At 34.5% G+C, this 15,662-nt stretch overlaps 1 protein-coding gene across 1 annotated transcript in view; it reads right to left on the reverse strand.

The window, feature by feature from the left end:
- The window catches only part of HCN1 (hyperpolarization activated cyclic nucleotide gated potassium channel 1), a 442,779-nt gene that overhangs the window by 185,933 nt on the left and 241,184 nt on the right, over positions 1-15,662 (reverse strand). The window lies entirely within an intron of this gene.

The raw sequence follows: 15,662 nt of genomic DNA on the forward strand, positions 1-15,662 counted from the left end.
AAACCAACAAGCAGATGCATTACAATTATATTTGGGATAGCATTATTTTTGGTGAAGTCAAATGTGAAATGTACAGCTTCTGACTTTCTTGCAACTTAATAAGTAATCTTTTGCTCTGATTGTGCTCCAAATGGAAACTGGCAAAAGACTAATTTAATCTAGGGGAATATTTCATTACAATTTTAGAGATTTTTCATATTACAAGTAATAAAGGAAAATAGAACTAATGAGACAAGATGTTAATGGTTTGTGGAAGCAGAGCCACATTACTTCTAAGTTTCTCAGTCAAGGATTCATCGGAGTGATCTGTCAAAATGAGTGATAGTAATTTATGAACTAAATTCAGCTACACAGTGAGTGATGCACTACAAAGAAAAATGCTGCACAAGAAGCCTTTGTTTCTTGTTTACATATTAATAATTGAAAAGATTAACTGTAAAAATAATGAACTCTCCTTTGTTCATCTTGATATAATTCCATTTCTGATCTGCACTCTCACTAGGTTTTTACAATATGTAAGTTGGCTTTAATCTTTCTTAATACCAAAATACTCTGTTAAATAATCAAGTGAGTTATCTGAGAAAAGTGGTTACTGAAAAAAATCAAAGTTAATTATTAATGTGTCATGATGTCCTTAATTTATCTTACATACAAATGAACTTATAAATGGATCAAAATTAGTTTTAAAAGTATAATTTCAGGTATAAAAGTGATAACCAGTGAGCATTTACATTTCCAATATATAATTAACTGTGTATCTTCAGGTCAGAAAATAATTGCATATAGAATTACCAGATCTTAGAATCCGATGTCCAAAATTAAATTAAGTATTTTTCTTATAAAATTATTGTCAGTTAGAATTTTTAAATTTATTTAACACGGGCAATATCTCAATTATTGACACATACTGAAATTATAGTCATCAATTTCCTATGCATTTTTCACATCCTTGATTCAGCCATGTTTGATTCCTGTACCTTTCCTCTTTTTGATTATTATTATAAGACCTTATATTTTGTCATATAAGAAATCCACTCTATTAGCCTCAGTTCATTTTCCTATATAACAAGATCTTCTTGAATAGTAATCTATAATATTGTATATTAGCTATTTATTTTTTGCTTTGTGTTGACTGCATCTTTGGAGGCTTCAACCAGGTTATTGCTAATATGCTGAAAACAACTCGGATCACATCAATATGTTAAAAAGACTTCATATCTTACAGACATCCACTAAACATTTTCTATATTGACATCAAGCTACTAATCTGCATTTTAGTGTAGGAGAGCAGAAAACATGCCCTGTCCAATTCTATTTTTGTTAATCAAAATATTTCATAAAATGTCATGAAGAACATGACAGAAAACTTGCAGAAAACGCTATACAAACTGTAAATACAAGTCTAATGCCCATCTCAAAGAGCATAAGAGTGGACTTTCATATGTCCTTAGCAATGTTTTCAAGAAACCGTTATTTTTTCTTTTATATATCATACATACAAAAGAAGAAAAATGAGAAAAAGTCTGTGTTTTTATGACTTGCTTTCATTAAATGTTTCTCTAGCCAAATACAACCTTTTCTCAGTGCTCACAAACAATTTATTTTATAATTTAGTGTAGAGTTTTGGTTGAAATTAACACGAAATATTGTTGTTGTTGTTTAGTTGCTAAGTCGTCTCCAACTCTTTTGGGGCCCCATGGGCTGTAGCCTGTGAGGCTCTTCTGTCCACAGGATTTCCCAGACAAGAATATTGAAGTGGGTTGCCATTTCCTTCTCCAGGGGATCTTCCTGACCCAAAGATCAAACTAGCATCTGCTGTGTCTCCTGCTTTGGCAGGTGAATTCTTAATCACTGAAACATCAGGCTGTCTTTAGCAGCATTTTTCTGCATTCTCTTTCTCAATTCACACATTATTTACATATACCGTGGGTAATCAGTGCTTTGTCCATTTTGTGGTTTATGAAAGAACCTATTCAATCAGTCCACCATTTCTTCTCAAATATATCACCATTTTAAGGAGCAATTCACATGGATCATGGGTCCAGTCCATGTGGAGTACCAAAGTATTGACTTGGAGTTCAATTTTCCTAGTGTACTCCATCTATTCAGTGTAAAATACTTTACTCCACAGACTGAATTATTAAACAAAATTGAAAATATCCCATACATGACTACTGTAAAATTATGACCAACCTAGACAGCATATTAAAAAGCAGAGACATTACTGTGCCAACAAAGGTCCGTCTAGTCAAGGCTATGGTTTTTCCAGTGGTCATGTATGGATGTGAGAGTTGGACTATAAAGAAAGCTCAGTACCAAAGAAAGGATGCTTTTGAACTGTGGTGTTGGAGAAGACTCTTGAGAGTCCCTTGGACTGCAAGGAGATCCAACCAGTCCATCCTAAAGGAAATCAGTCCTGAATATTCATTGGAAGGACTGATGCTGAAGCTGAAACTCCAGTATTTTGGCCACCTGATGCAAAGAACTGAATCATTGGAAAAGACCCTGATGCTGGGAAAGATTGAAGGTGGGAGGAGAAGGGGACGACAGAGGATGAGATGGTTGGATGGCATCACCGACTCAATGGACATGAGTTTGGGTAAACTCGGGAGTCGATGATGGACAGGAAAGCTTGGCGTGCTGCAGTCCATGGGGCTGCAACAAGTCGGACATGAGTGACTGAACTGAACTGAAAATATTCCATATTTTGTCATTTATTAATATTACCATTCCATGAATCCCAGGTGAAGGGGGCATCTATTTCCTGGTCTTTGGTCCAAGTATTAATAAATGTCATTACTGTTTCTCTTATTTTAAATTTTATTTACAGATATCATTGCGGGTTCAAACCACTTTCCTTAGTATTTCTGTAGGTGGTAGGAAAACAAAAGCAAAGTATTACTCAGATCCTTTTTGTTTTTTTCTTTACCCAGGCTTACGTATTACAAACATTTTTCTTTCCATGCCATTTAATATTTCTAGGTATATGGTATATCAGCTTCCACTTCAAGCTTTCATATCATCCTTTTTTTTTATGGGAGGGTTATACATAAATTTATAGAAAGAAAATCAAGTCTAGTTCACATGCAACTACAACTGTTAATACTGTGTACTGAGCTGTGAAACGTAAAAAGAACTGTTCTAAATATTTGGCACGTATAAGTTCCTTCATTCACTTCAAACTCTGTGAAGTAAATATAATCGCCATCCCCATATTGTGCGTGTGTTCAGTCACATCCGACTTGTGACACCCTGGACTGTAGCTCTCCAGGCTCCTATGTTCACGGAATTATGCAGGCAAGAATACTGGGGTGGGTTGCCATTTCCCTCTCCAGTAACCCCCACGTTTCCTTCTCCTGTAATTCCCACATTACAGATGAGAAAACCAAGGTACAAATAGGCTAAATCTCTTTTCCAAGGTCACACAGCTAAGTATGAGAGAACCAAAAGATGAATCTAATCAATCTATTTCCAGAGCTTGAGCATGTTTAGCCACTTTACGATCATACCATTTCTCATAGTTAGTTCAAGATTACTTGCATTCTTCCTTTCAGATTCTTATCACTTTGCCTTAACCAACAATTTTAAAGTAAACTTTCATCACTTCTATTGTGCTTTGCAAAATAATTTTGTCCATTAGGTAAGCCAAGAATTTGTCATTATTCTGCTTTATGGAGAGTGTGTACCTCCAGCACTGATATCCTTTCCCAGTGCTGTGATTTGCCACAAACCCACCTCCATTTAACTAGCTCAGTAGTATATCCTTTAACAATACCATTTTATTAATGTTTTCTCTGTACCTTTTTGTTTTAATCTTCTCTAACACACTACATTTCCAGTAGATGGGCACATACCTGACACATGGTCTATTCCAATTCCAATTGGGTGAAATTCATATTAAAAAAATATTCAACTGCAAATCTTAGCCCAAATCTGATAATATTTTAGAATTTGCATCATTATGCCCATGTTTATGCATTAGAATATTTGAAATCCAAGCCCATATGTTTTACCTATATCCTTCAAACTGATTCCTTTAGCGAGGTCCTGGGACAGGAATTTATTTTACTGAATCATCTGGACATATGATTTCTTCAAAGTTTTCAGCCAGTCTTCATTCATACATTAATGAAAATCAAGGGCGAGTGCAAGTCAGGATCCTACTGCCTTAGATCTCATTCTGTCCCAACTTTCTGCCTGAACTTTGACAGATCTTCTCAATGTCTCCTTCTTTAGTCATAATATATTCATAACATTGCTTATTGCATGCAAAAGTATCTTTAAAAGGTAAAGAAGTGCTGCAGGCTAGGACACTGAAATTAACCAGCTCTTTATTCATCACTGAATATAGACAATTTGCTGAGCATGGTTGTGAATAAATGTCACAAAACCAATAGATGCATAAAGAACCAAATAATAATAATAATAATAATACTTAATTGCATATACTGTATATTAGATACTGGATAGAAGTTTTAACTCTTATAATATTTTATTAGAAAGAAGTTGGTAGAAATATGCCCATAAACATATTGTTTACTTACTAGATGAGAAATGAAAGATCTTAATGAGAATATATCAGCAAAAGAAACCAGTTATTATAAACAACAGCTGCTGATGATAAAGGCATACATTTCCTTTCCTTTGACTAAGAACAGGCTTCAAAGACATCCAGTGACAATGGCAGATGGCCTCAGTGGTGAACAGAAAGCCCAAAAGAGAAAAGGTAATCTATGTTTTACTGCTTTAGCTATTTGTTTCTTATCTCCTACTTCTATTTTGTATGTTTTATTCTTATGTAAAATAAAGGGTTGGGTTGCTCGGGTGGCTCAGTGGTAAAGAATCCACCTATCCATACAGGAGACATGGGTTTGATCCCTGGGTCAGGAAGATCCCGATCCCCTGAAGAACGAAATAGCAGCTGACCTAGTATACTTGCAAGGAAAATTCCATGGACAGAGGGGCCTAGTGGGCTACAGTCCATGGGGTCACAAGAGTTTGACATAGCTTAATGACTAAACAACAACAAAATAATGGGTTTAGCTTCCTCTTTCTCTTTCAAATTTTGTGATCATTTAATTTTTTTAGTTCAGTTCAGTTCAGTTGCTCAGTCGTGTCCCACTTTTTGTGACCCTATGGAGTACAGCACGCCAGACCTCCCTGTCCATTAACTCCTGGAGCTTACTCAAACTCATGTCCATTGAGTCAGTGAGGCCATCCAACCATCTCATCCTCTGTCGTCCCCTTCTCCTCCTGCCTTCAGTCTTTCCCAGCATCAGTCTTTTCAATGAATTCACGACTGATTTCCCTTAGGATTGACTGGTTTGATCTCCTTGCACTCCAAGGGACTCTCAAGTCTTCTCCAATGTCATAGCTCAAAACCATCAATTCTTTGACTTTTATTTCTTTCTTAATTAATTAATTTTTAGAGAACACTAAACCACTATAATTTGTTCACACAATGCATTATGATACAAATTAAATGATAGAGAAATACATTAGAAGACATTAGAAAGTCATTCTCATAAGTTTTTGTATATAAATGGCATCCAGATCTATCATCTATAAGGTTTTCTTGTTTATATAGTTTATTAAATAAAAATTAATGCATGGAATCTTTTTCAAACTTTTCTAAAGAGCTATTTTTTTTGAAAAACTTCTGACTTCCTGGTAAAATAATAACAAAAACAGAGACAAAATATAATCTCCATGAGTGAAATGGCATATTATCCTCAGGAGAATGACTTTCATAATTGCTATAGAATAATATCAACTTTAACTTGATTTACTGATTACCTATTTCTGCCAAATTTCTTTTTGCTTTTTCTTCTTCCTTAAGAATCAACAACCCAATTGAGAGCATAATTACAAAAGTGCTAGACAGAATGTAATCGTTTAATGGAGTATTAATGCTTTACTTTTAGCTTGGGAGTAGTAGTGAGCTGGTAATGGGTACCATCTGAAACGGTATTTTTCCCAATCATGTTATAATTTTATCTAAATATTTTTAAAAATATGGATCAATAGCTGATCTTAGAACAAATACATAAATTTAAAAATCATCTAAAGGACAAAAACATAGTTCACAACTAATTAAAATGGTGAAACTGAATTATACCCTCATATTATACAACTGAAATTATTATTATTATTTTTTTACTAGAAGGTCTTTCCAAACTTGTATGAGTCAGGATCTTAGATTATCACCTTGACCACAATGGCAAAGGCTAGCACAAAAGTGTTCTGTGTATATAAATCAATTGCTTTGGTGGGTAGCATAAATAGATATAATCAACATTTATTTCTATCTTTTAGAATGTATTTAAAGAAAAATTCTGTTGACTTCATGTTATGCTCTGGAAAATGCTACTGGATTATACAGACTATATGATGGTTTGTTGTTATATATCTTTTTATAAATTAAAAAGATGTAGTGAATCCTCAAATTTTCCTATGTGATTTTTCATCATTATCAAACCTATTCAGTTAGGATAAATGGTTGCAATCCAGAGATGAATGTGCTTACAACTCTATGCATGGAGCATGAGTCAGCAGGTTGTACAGCTGAGCCAGGTGTTAATTAACTCACTTTGTTGGAGCAATGATTCTGAGGCTCCTGGCTGGTAATCCTAGAAAAGTATTTAAGTGCTGATTACACTGCACCCATCTCTATAGTCTCAAAACATAAAGAAGACCAGCCAATGATTCTAGCACAAATTCTTAATATCTTATTTGATAAAATGCCTATGATTTTTGGCATACTGTAAGAATATATATAACTGAAATAAACTAAAGATTCGCAAGCCAAATTCAATTTTTCTTAGGGACTACTCATTTCCAGAATATACTGCATCTTGAAAAATAAGAAAATACTTCTCAGAAATAATGGAGTATATAGTGGGACTATGAAAATGTTCATTCTAACATTCAGAAAATGTTCCCACTGTTGTTTTTTTTATATCCTTTACTTATCACATGGCTTTCTTCATGTCATGTAAAACTTTGATAGATGAGGAATTCAGAATAAATGGGGAGTTAAAATGTCTTTCTTTGCCAGATTCTTTTAGTTTTATGAAAGTAGTAAAACAATACACCTTAAAAACCAACAGACACAAACAAAATGCAATGAGTTTCTCAAATATTTTCATATATATTCTGAGGCCTCCCACTGGTGCAATCGATTTATAGTTGTTTTCTTCAAACCTGAATTGACAATTAATAATGGATGAAGCTCTTTTGGGCCCTGAAGTGAGATAAATAAGATGCTATGGTAAGTTCAGTATTAATTCAAGGGAAAAATCTGATCAGCTCCCATACTGTCATACATCAGTGCCTGTACCTCAGCTCTCATACTGTCCGCTTCTGGCTTCATATAAACCTAATAACAATTCTCTCGGTTAGACTATTCATCTGCAAAACAGGAATGAATGTGTTTTCCTTTTATTCAGAAAAATGAGATGATGTGTTACATGTACTATTACATTTCATCTGTGAAAGTCTCCACAGTATTCATACAAATATAATAGATAGAGATGGAGAATAAAGGTTAGTAAATTAATCTTCTTGGAGAAAATATTGAACAGTAAGATATTTTCCAATTTTAATAGGTACCACTTGTTAGATAAGTTAATTTCATGAATGGTGCTTCACCTAGCCATTGGTCATTTGAAATTTAAAATCTAGTCTATCTAAGAAAAAAATTTTGAAACTTACAGATTGGATTTGTTATCACTGAAGCATCTTGACTTCCCTGGTGGCTCAGAAGGTAAAGAATTTGCCTGCAATGCAGGAAACCCGGGGTCAATCCCTGGATCAGGAATATCCCCTGAAGAAGGGAATGGCTACTCATTCCGGTATTCTTGCCTGGAGAATTCCATGGACAGAGGAGTCTGGTGGACTATAGTCCATGGGGTTGCAAAGAGTTGGACATAACTGAGCAACTATCACATCTTACTATAGTCATAGCTAATATATAATTTAAATAATATCCTTTATTCTTTTCTACTAGGGGACTATAATTCATGCTAAAAAGTTTCTAAAATGTACATTGCATTTGAAAATAATACATCACATTATAAGTTATTTCCATATGTTGGTTCCAATAAAAGAATACACATCTGACAAGGAAGAAGACAGCATGTAAATTATTTCACTTCTGTGACGAGCCTGTCTTTCCATAAAATAGGGAAGAGTCACCAGGCTGGCTTTCCTAATAGGCAGAATGAGGATGGCAAAGGAGAATCAGAGCACTCAGCAGTCTGCTGACCTACTTTGTTATTATAACTCATTAGAGTTATGAATTTTTTTTTTTCAGTAAAGCAACATAGTGACTTGTCAGCAAATTAGGTAACTTTTGATAGGACTTTAAAAAACTCTGTTAAGGCAACACATCTTGTTTTAGAAAAAAAAAATCAGTAACCTAATAATATAATTTCTAATTTATAGAATTCAAATCTAAAATACACTGCTAGACCTTGAGAGGATAAATATAGTTCTAATTGAGATGCTTAGTTTCATTTCTTAGTTATATTATTTCAATCAATCACTGTCTAATTACTTTTATGACCTTTGCAAAACAAAATGTGAATCTATTTTAATTTTATCTTTGTACATTTGCTAGAATATCAAGAGATAATAATATACTCATGCTGTTTCAATATTAACTTATATATGGGGGCTTGCATATGAATAATATGTATTCCTTATTTTTTCAAATTATTCTCTTAAAATTAAAAAACAGCTGTTTCCACTGTAGCCCCTAAGCACATATTTATTTTGACTACTACAATTTTTGAGCTAGAAGTGACTGAAAAGCCTCAATCCCCACACTTTGTTGAAGGTTCCTGGCTCAAAGGAAATCAGTCCTGAATAGTCATTGGAAGGACTGATGCTGATGATGAAGCTGAAGCTTCAATACTTTGGCAACCTGAAATGAAGAGCCAACTCACTGGAATTTACTGATACTGTAAAGATTGAAGGTAGGAGGGGAAGCGGGTGATAAGGAATGAGATGGTTGAATGTCATCATCGACTCAATGAGTTTGAGCAAACTCCAGGAGATAGTGAAGGACAGGGAAGCCTGGTGTGTTGTAGTCCATGGGGTTGCAAAGAGTTGGAACAACTGAAGAACAATGACACTGTCACTCAATGTCTAGGGACCATCCCTCCCACAGGGTCCCACCCAATTGGAAGGGAGCTGGCAAATATGCACAGTGTGTGGCTTCTTGGTTCTTGTACTATGTCCCTGGTATATTATTTCAAATGAAAATAAAATTTTTCAGTAATTACAATTTTTCAATCAAATCTCATATCTTCTCCACATAAATTTTATTAATTAGACTCTTTCAGACACTTTATATCTCTTTTTTGCCTCCTATAATCTTAATATTGTTCATGCTTCCTAATTTTTCTCTAAAGGTATTGTTATTTATATAGATATGAAAGGCACTAAAAGGTCATTGATTTGGACTGTATGACTTTTGAGTACATTATATTGCCCACAAATTGGTCAAGTGAGTACTTATCTTTTAAGAAATAATTTGATGTACAAATTATTATATAAAACAAACTCCAAGGAATAACATTCAAAATGCAAAATAGACTCCTTTACACACCCTTTTCAAATGCTGTTGTTAATTTCCTGTTTGGTTATAAACAATTAATATTTATTTAGCATTGTGCACAGGATGGGTATAGGACATGTGGGGCACACAGACACTCAGAAGGCATATTGCTTGTCCTTTGGAACAGCATCTCTCAAAATGAAATAATACAGACTCCCTCAAATAACAAAACAAAGCATTATAAGGAATGATTTTTGAGTTGACTTAAATCATTTTAACTATGATTATTACTCAAATACAAGTATAAAAGCTAGATATAAGTTTCTTATCCTTAAAGTTCTTGTAAAAATGCTTTAAAAAAGCTAATAAGTACATTTCAATTTAAATTTATTGTGATGGATGATTTTTTTTTTTCTGAAACCAAATAGTTGTATACAAGGTAAATATAGTGCTGATTATTACATATCACTGGGCTTCCCTGGTGGAAGAGAACACATCTGTGATGCAGGAGATGTGAGTTTGATCCCTGGGTGGGGAAGTTTCGCTGGAGAAGAAAATGGCAACCCACTCCAGTGTTCTTGCCAGGGAAATTCCATGGAGAGAGGAGCCTGGTGGCCTATAGTCTATCGGGTCACAAAAGAGTCAGACAGGACTTAGTAATTAAACAGCAACAATTATAGGACTGGTTTTTCTAGAGTATGTAGTTTAAAGGGGTCCCTGATAGCTCAGTTGGTAAAGAATCTGCCTGAAAAGCAGGAAACCCTGGTTCTATTCCTGGGTTGGGAAGATCCGCTGGAGAAGGGACAGGCTACCCATTCCAGTATTCTTGGGCTTCCCTTGTGGTTCAGCTGGTAAAGAATCTGCCCGTAATGCAGGAGACCTGTGTTTGATCCCTGAGTTGGGAAGATCCCCTGAAGAAGGGAAAGGCTACCCAGATAGGACTTAGCAACTAAAAACCAATTATAACACTAGCTTTTCTAGAGTATGTAGTTTAATACATAAATTATGTGTCTTGTGATTAGTGACTTAGTTTTCAAACCTAGTTCTCCATTTTGTCTATGGTGATGAATCTGTATAATGTCTAATTTTATGTCATTTAGGCTTCACTCACTATAAATGGATCATTTATTTATTAAACCTATATGCTATAATTATTATATATAGCAACTCATGACATAATTCACTTCAACTACAAAAGTAAATCTAGAGGTTGATTTAGGGCAGGCAATACTAAACTCATAATATGTTAATACTGAAACATTTCAAACTGTCGCCAACATGTATCCATATATTTATTTACAAGATTGCTAGGAGAAAACCTGTATACTCTCTGAGATTAAACCTTCAGACTTTAGAGAAACATTGCTCTAAGAATGTATTTCTTAGCTGCAAATTCTTGTTTATTCTGTAAAATCATTCCCTAAATTTTGTCGTGATTAATATGCAAGTTCAAATGTATCATACATATTTTTTATTTTATTCATTAGATTCTCAAATAAATATTTTATAATATTTCATATTTTAATTGCCTCTGATTCCTTTAAAAATCAACTGTTACAATATTAGTATAACTGATACCTAAAACATAGTCATAAAGTACCATGGGAATGACAAGATTTTCAAAATTAATCTTATCAAACATTAAGTATCTGGCAATCTTCATCCAGATAAAAATCAAACATTTTTGTTTGATTCAAGCAAAAATAATTTCTTGAATGAAACAAAAGCAAGTATTACAAATGAGCAGCAAGATTAATCCCTGTTCAGTTTGGGTTTTGTAATTCAGTATCTCTTATCTCATCAGTTCAAGTAGCCCAGTATGCTTAGCAGTTGGCTTTTTAAAAAATAGTATTTAAGGAATAATTTTAGTGGAATTTATAAGGACTGGAAAGGAACTGGCTAAAAGAAATTAAGGTAACAATAAATTTACTGAACAAATTACCAGTTAGGGATGTAGTATAGTTATGGCAATGCCTCTGAATTTCTCATCACAGCACATATATGGATAAGTAGCTAGAGATGTATAAATAAGGATATAAATTAAAATGCAAACATCATTTGTTGTTGTTGATTCACTAAGTCTTATCCGACTCTTTTGTGACCCCATGGACTGTAACTTCCAGGCTCTTCTGTCCATGGGATTTCCCATGCAAAAACACTGAAGTGGGTTTCCTTTTCCATTTCCTTCTCCAGGAGATATTCCAGACCCAGGGATCCAACCCACATCTCCTGTTTGGCAGGCAGATTCTTACCATTGAGCCGCTTGGGAAGCCTGCAAACATCATTAAGGAAGATTTAAATATATATGTAGAGAAGGGTACAGATATATTAATATATGTTTATGTGTTTAAGCAAGACTTAATCCATATGCATTATATATATGTAAACAAGAACATAGATATAAATGCAAAAGTGGCTAAGGAGGATTCAAGATAGTATTTAAAATATAATTCATTTAAGAACATGACATGGAAAAGAAAGAAGATATAAGGAATTCACTCAACATTCTACATAATCATTATCTTAAATTGTTTAGTACCAATGTCAAATGTTAAAGCACAGCTGTTAACCCCACACCCCAAAATGACTAGTATCAGTCATGTCCTGCATCCTCCTAATCTGGCTTCTCAATTTTGGCCTTCGCATTTGACTTCTCTTTTTCTACAGTTATGCCTCTTATCAGTCTTGCCACTTTTTAGTGTCAGAGTTCAAATACTCTGATTTATAAACGACTTTTCACTTTAATTGGCATGCTGTGACTATAGGTCTCTTTTTCTTGGAATTTCTCTTTCCTGTTTTCTATAATCTATATACCATAAGGTATTAAAATGTGGTTTAGAACAGAAATCACAGAGTCAAATAGATATGCAGCCTAACCTTGATTGTATAATCTACTAAAGGTGAGAGAATGATTAATTGGTTTAACCACTAAAGATTTCAGTTTTCTGAACTGCAAAACGGAGACCAATGTTTACTTCATTCTTATGCAGCAAGAAATAAATAAGATAGCATTTCTCAAAGTGCTAGGGCTTGTATACTATAAGCATGTATACTATAAGCATGATAATGTAGACATAGGGTGCTTTTTTCTTATAATGGCTTTTCACTTCTTCATAACTTTCTTTGTATGTAAATATACTTTTCTTTGTTTTGTTGAGATGGATGAAAGTTTTTCGAGAACTTTAACATTGTTGTTCAGCCTCTCAGTCATGTCCGACCCTTCGTGACCCCATGGACTGCAGCACAACAGGCTTCCCTGTCCTTAACCATCTCCCAGAGCTTGCTCAAACTCATGTCTATTAAGCCAGTGATGCCATCAAGCCATCTCATCCTCTGTCCCCTTCTGTCCCCTTCTCCTCCTGCCTTCAATCTTTCTCAGCATCGGGGACTTTTCTAATGAGTTGGCTCTTTGCATCAGGCGGTCAAAGTACTGGAGCTTCAGCTTCAGTATCAGTCCTTCCAATGAATATTCAAAGTTGATTTCATTTAGATTTGGCTGGTTAGATCTCCTTGCAGTCCAACGGACTCTCAAGAGTCTTCTCCAGCACCACAGTTCAGAAGCATCAGTTCTTCAGCGCTCAGTCTTCTTTATGCTCCAGTTCTCACATCCATACACGACTACTGGAAAAACCATAGCTTTGACTATATGAACCTTTGTCAGCAAAGTAATGTCTCTGCTTTTAAATATGCTATGTTTCTCATAGCTTTTCTTCCAAGGAGCAAGTGTCTTTTAATTTCATGGCTGCAGTCACCATCTGCAGTAATTTTGGAGCCCCCAAAAATAAACTCTCTCACTGTTTCCATTTTTCCCCATCTATTTGCCATGAACTTATGGGACCAGATGTCATGATCTTAGCTTTTTAAATGTTGAATTTTAAGCCAGTTTTTTCACTCTCTTATTTCACTTTCATTGAGAGGCTCTTTAGTTCTTCTCTTTCTGCCATAAGCATGGTATCAACTGCATATCTGAGATTATTGGTATTTCTTCCAGCAATTTTGATTCCAGCTTGTGCTTCATCTAGTGCAGCATTTTGCATAATGTACTCTGCATATAAGTTAAATAAGCAGGGTGACAATATATAGCCTTGACGGCCTCCTTTCCCAATTTGGAACCAGTCTGTTGTTCCATGTGCAGTTCTAACTATTGCTTCTTGACCTGCATAAAGATTTCTCAGGAGGCAGGTCAAGCGGTCTGGTGTTCCCATCTCTGTAAGGATTTTCCACGGTTTGTTGTGATCCACACAGTCAAAGGCTTTGGAGTAGTCAAGGAAGTAGAAGTACATATTTTTCTGGAACTCTCTTGTTTCTTTGATGATCCAATGGATCTCTGGTTCCTCTGCCTTTTCTACATCCAGTTTGAACATCTGGCAGTTCTTGTTTCACATACTGTTGAAGCCTAACTTGGAGAATTTCACGCATTACTTTGCTAGCATGTGAAATGTGTGCAATTGTGCAGTTGTTTTGAACATTCTTTGACTTTGCCCTTCTTTGGAACTGGAATGAAAACTGACCTTTTCCAGTCCTGAGACCACTGTTGAATTTTCCAAATTTACTGGCATATTGAGTGTAGCACTTTCATAGCATTATCTTTCATATCTTCAAGGTCAAATGACACTGTTGAGAGTCCCTATTGACTAAGGATTATCTTTTATGGTTGCTATCTCTTTATATCATTTATATTCACAATATAGAAAAATTTCTTATCTTTATGGTTGAACATAAGACAATTATTTCCTATGCTCTACATTAGAGTTAAACATGGAAAAATATTAAATAAATGTGAAAGAAAACAGGAGCCAATTTTATAAGCAAAACTGTAGCCAAAAAGAAAAAAAAAAAAAACTAGAAGAGGCAAATTGCAAATGAAGGAGAGGATTTTTCAAATTTTAATAATTTATTTATTTGGCTGCATTGGGTTTAGTTGCAGCATGTGGGATCTAGTTCCCTGACAAGCGATAGAACCCAGACCTCTGACATTAAAAGCTCAGCATCTTAGCCAGTGGGCCACCAAGGATGTCCCAGGAAAGATATTTTGTTCAACATTATAATGTAACAAGTTTGACTTTGATAGATTAAATACACACAGAACCAAAGGAGTACATCCAGTGGTATTTAAAGAAAAACAAGTAAGACGTTACAATTTTTCTTCATTAAATGTACTTAGCACTACACATATTAAGTAGTAAATTTCCTATCATTATAATTATACAATTACATTCCATTTATGGATACCTAAAAATAATCCCTTTACTCTTTTAATAATAACTGCTATTTTTGCAAGATACCTAGAGAGAATTTAAAATAAAAATTATTTGCAAACTTAAATAATAGTTGGCACCAATGATGAATCATATTTTGGCAGCAGTGTTATTTAGTGCTTTTTATAACTATTCACTCAGTCAGTAGTGAGTTTATATGAGCTTCTGTTTTTTTTCTTCACCCCCTAATATCTTTGTATTGTCTTTATGTTTTGCTTCTTCAGTGATAAGAAAAGTGACACCTATAATCAATGAGAATACATAGATTAAAAAGTGAGTTGATCAAACTCCTTGATTTATTTTTTAGATATCAGAAGTTCCATCTAGAACATTTCTCAAATTTTTGATGATAAGTAGTTAGGTTACAACAAATTATTGTGTCTGGTCTGTTCAAGGCACCGGAAATAAAGTATAGAACAAAATCCAGACAGATTTGTTCACCTAATGGCATTGGCATTTACGTTCCAGTGGGGGAAAATAGAAAAATAATAAGTGACAAATGTATGTGTGTTTGTGTGTGTGTGCGGGCCCATGTGTGTGTGTGTGTGTCTGCTGTTAAATTCTTTAAAGATAAAATATAAACTAATTGAGTAATGTATTAGTGTGGTGAGGGAAGGCTTCTGTGAGGCAGAAACCTTTAACCGGTATAAATGAAATGAAGGACAGATCCAGGTGAAAACTAAGTCTCAAAGAAAAGAGTGAAAAGAATAAAGAATGGAGCAAGGAAGGGAGGGAAGAAAGTATGGAGGAAAACACATAGGAATAAACCACAAAAGATAGGAGAAAAGACATTCGTCTTAACACAGGCTATAAACACCTCTAGCCTTCAAACACAAAGCCTG

The sequence above is a fragment of the Muntiacus reevesi genome, chromosome 14, assembly GCF_963930625.1.
Source record: "Muntiacus reevesi chromosome 14, mMunRee1.1, whole genome shotgun sequence".
Classification (NCBI taxonomy): domain Eukaryota; kingdom Metazoa; phylum Chordata; class Mammalia; order Artiodactyla; family Cervidae; genus Muntiacus; species Muntiacus reevesi.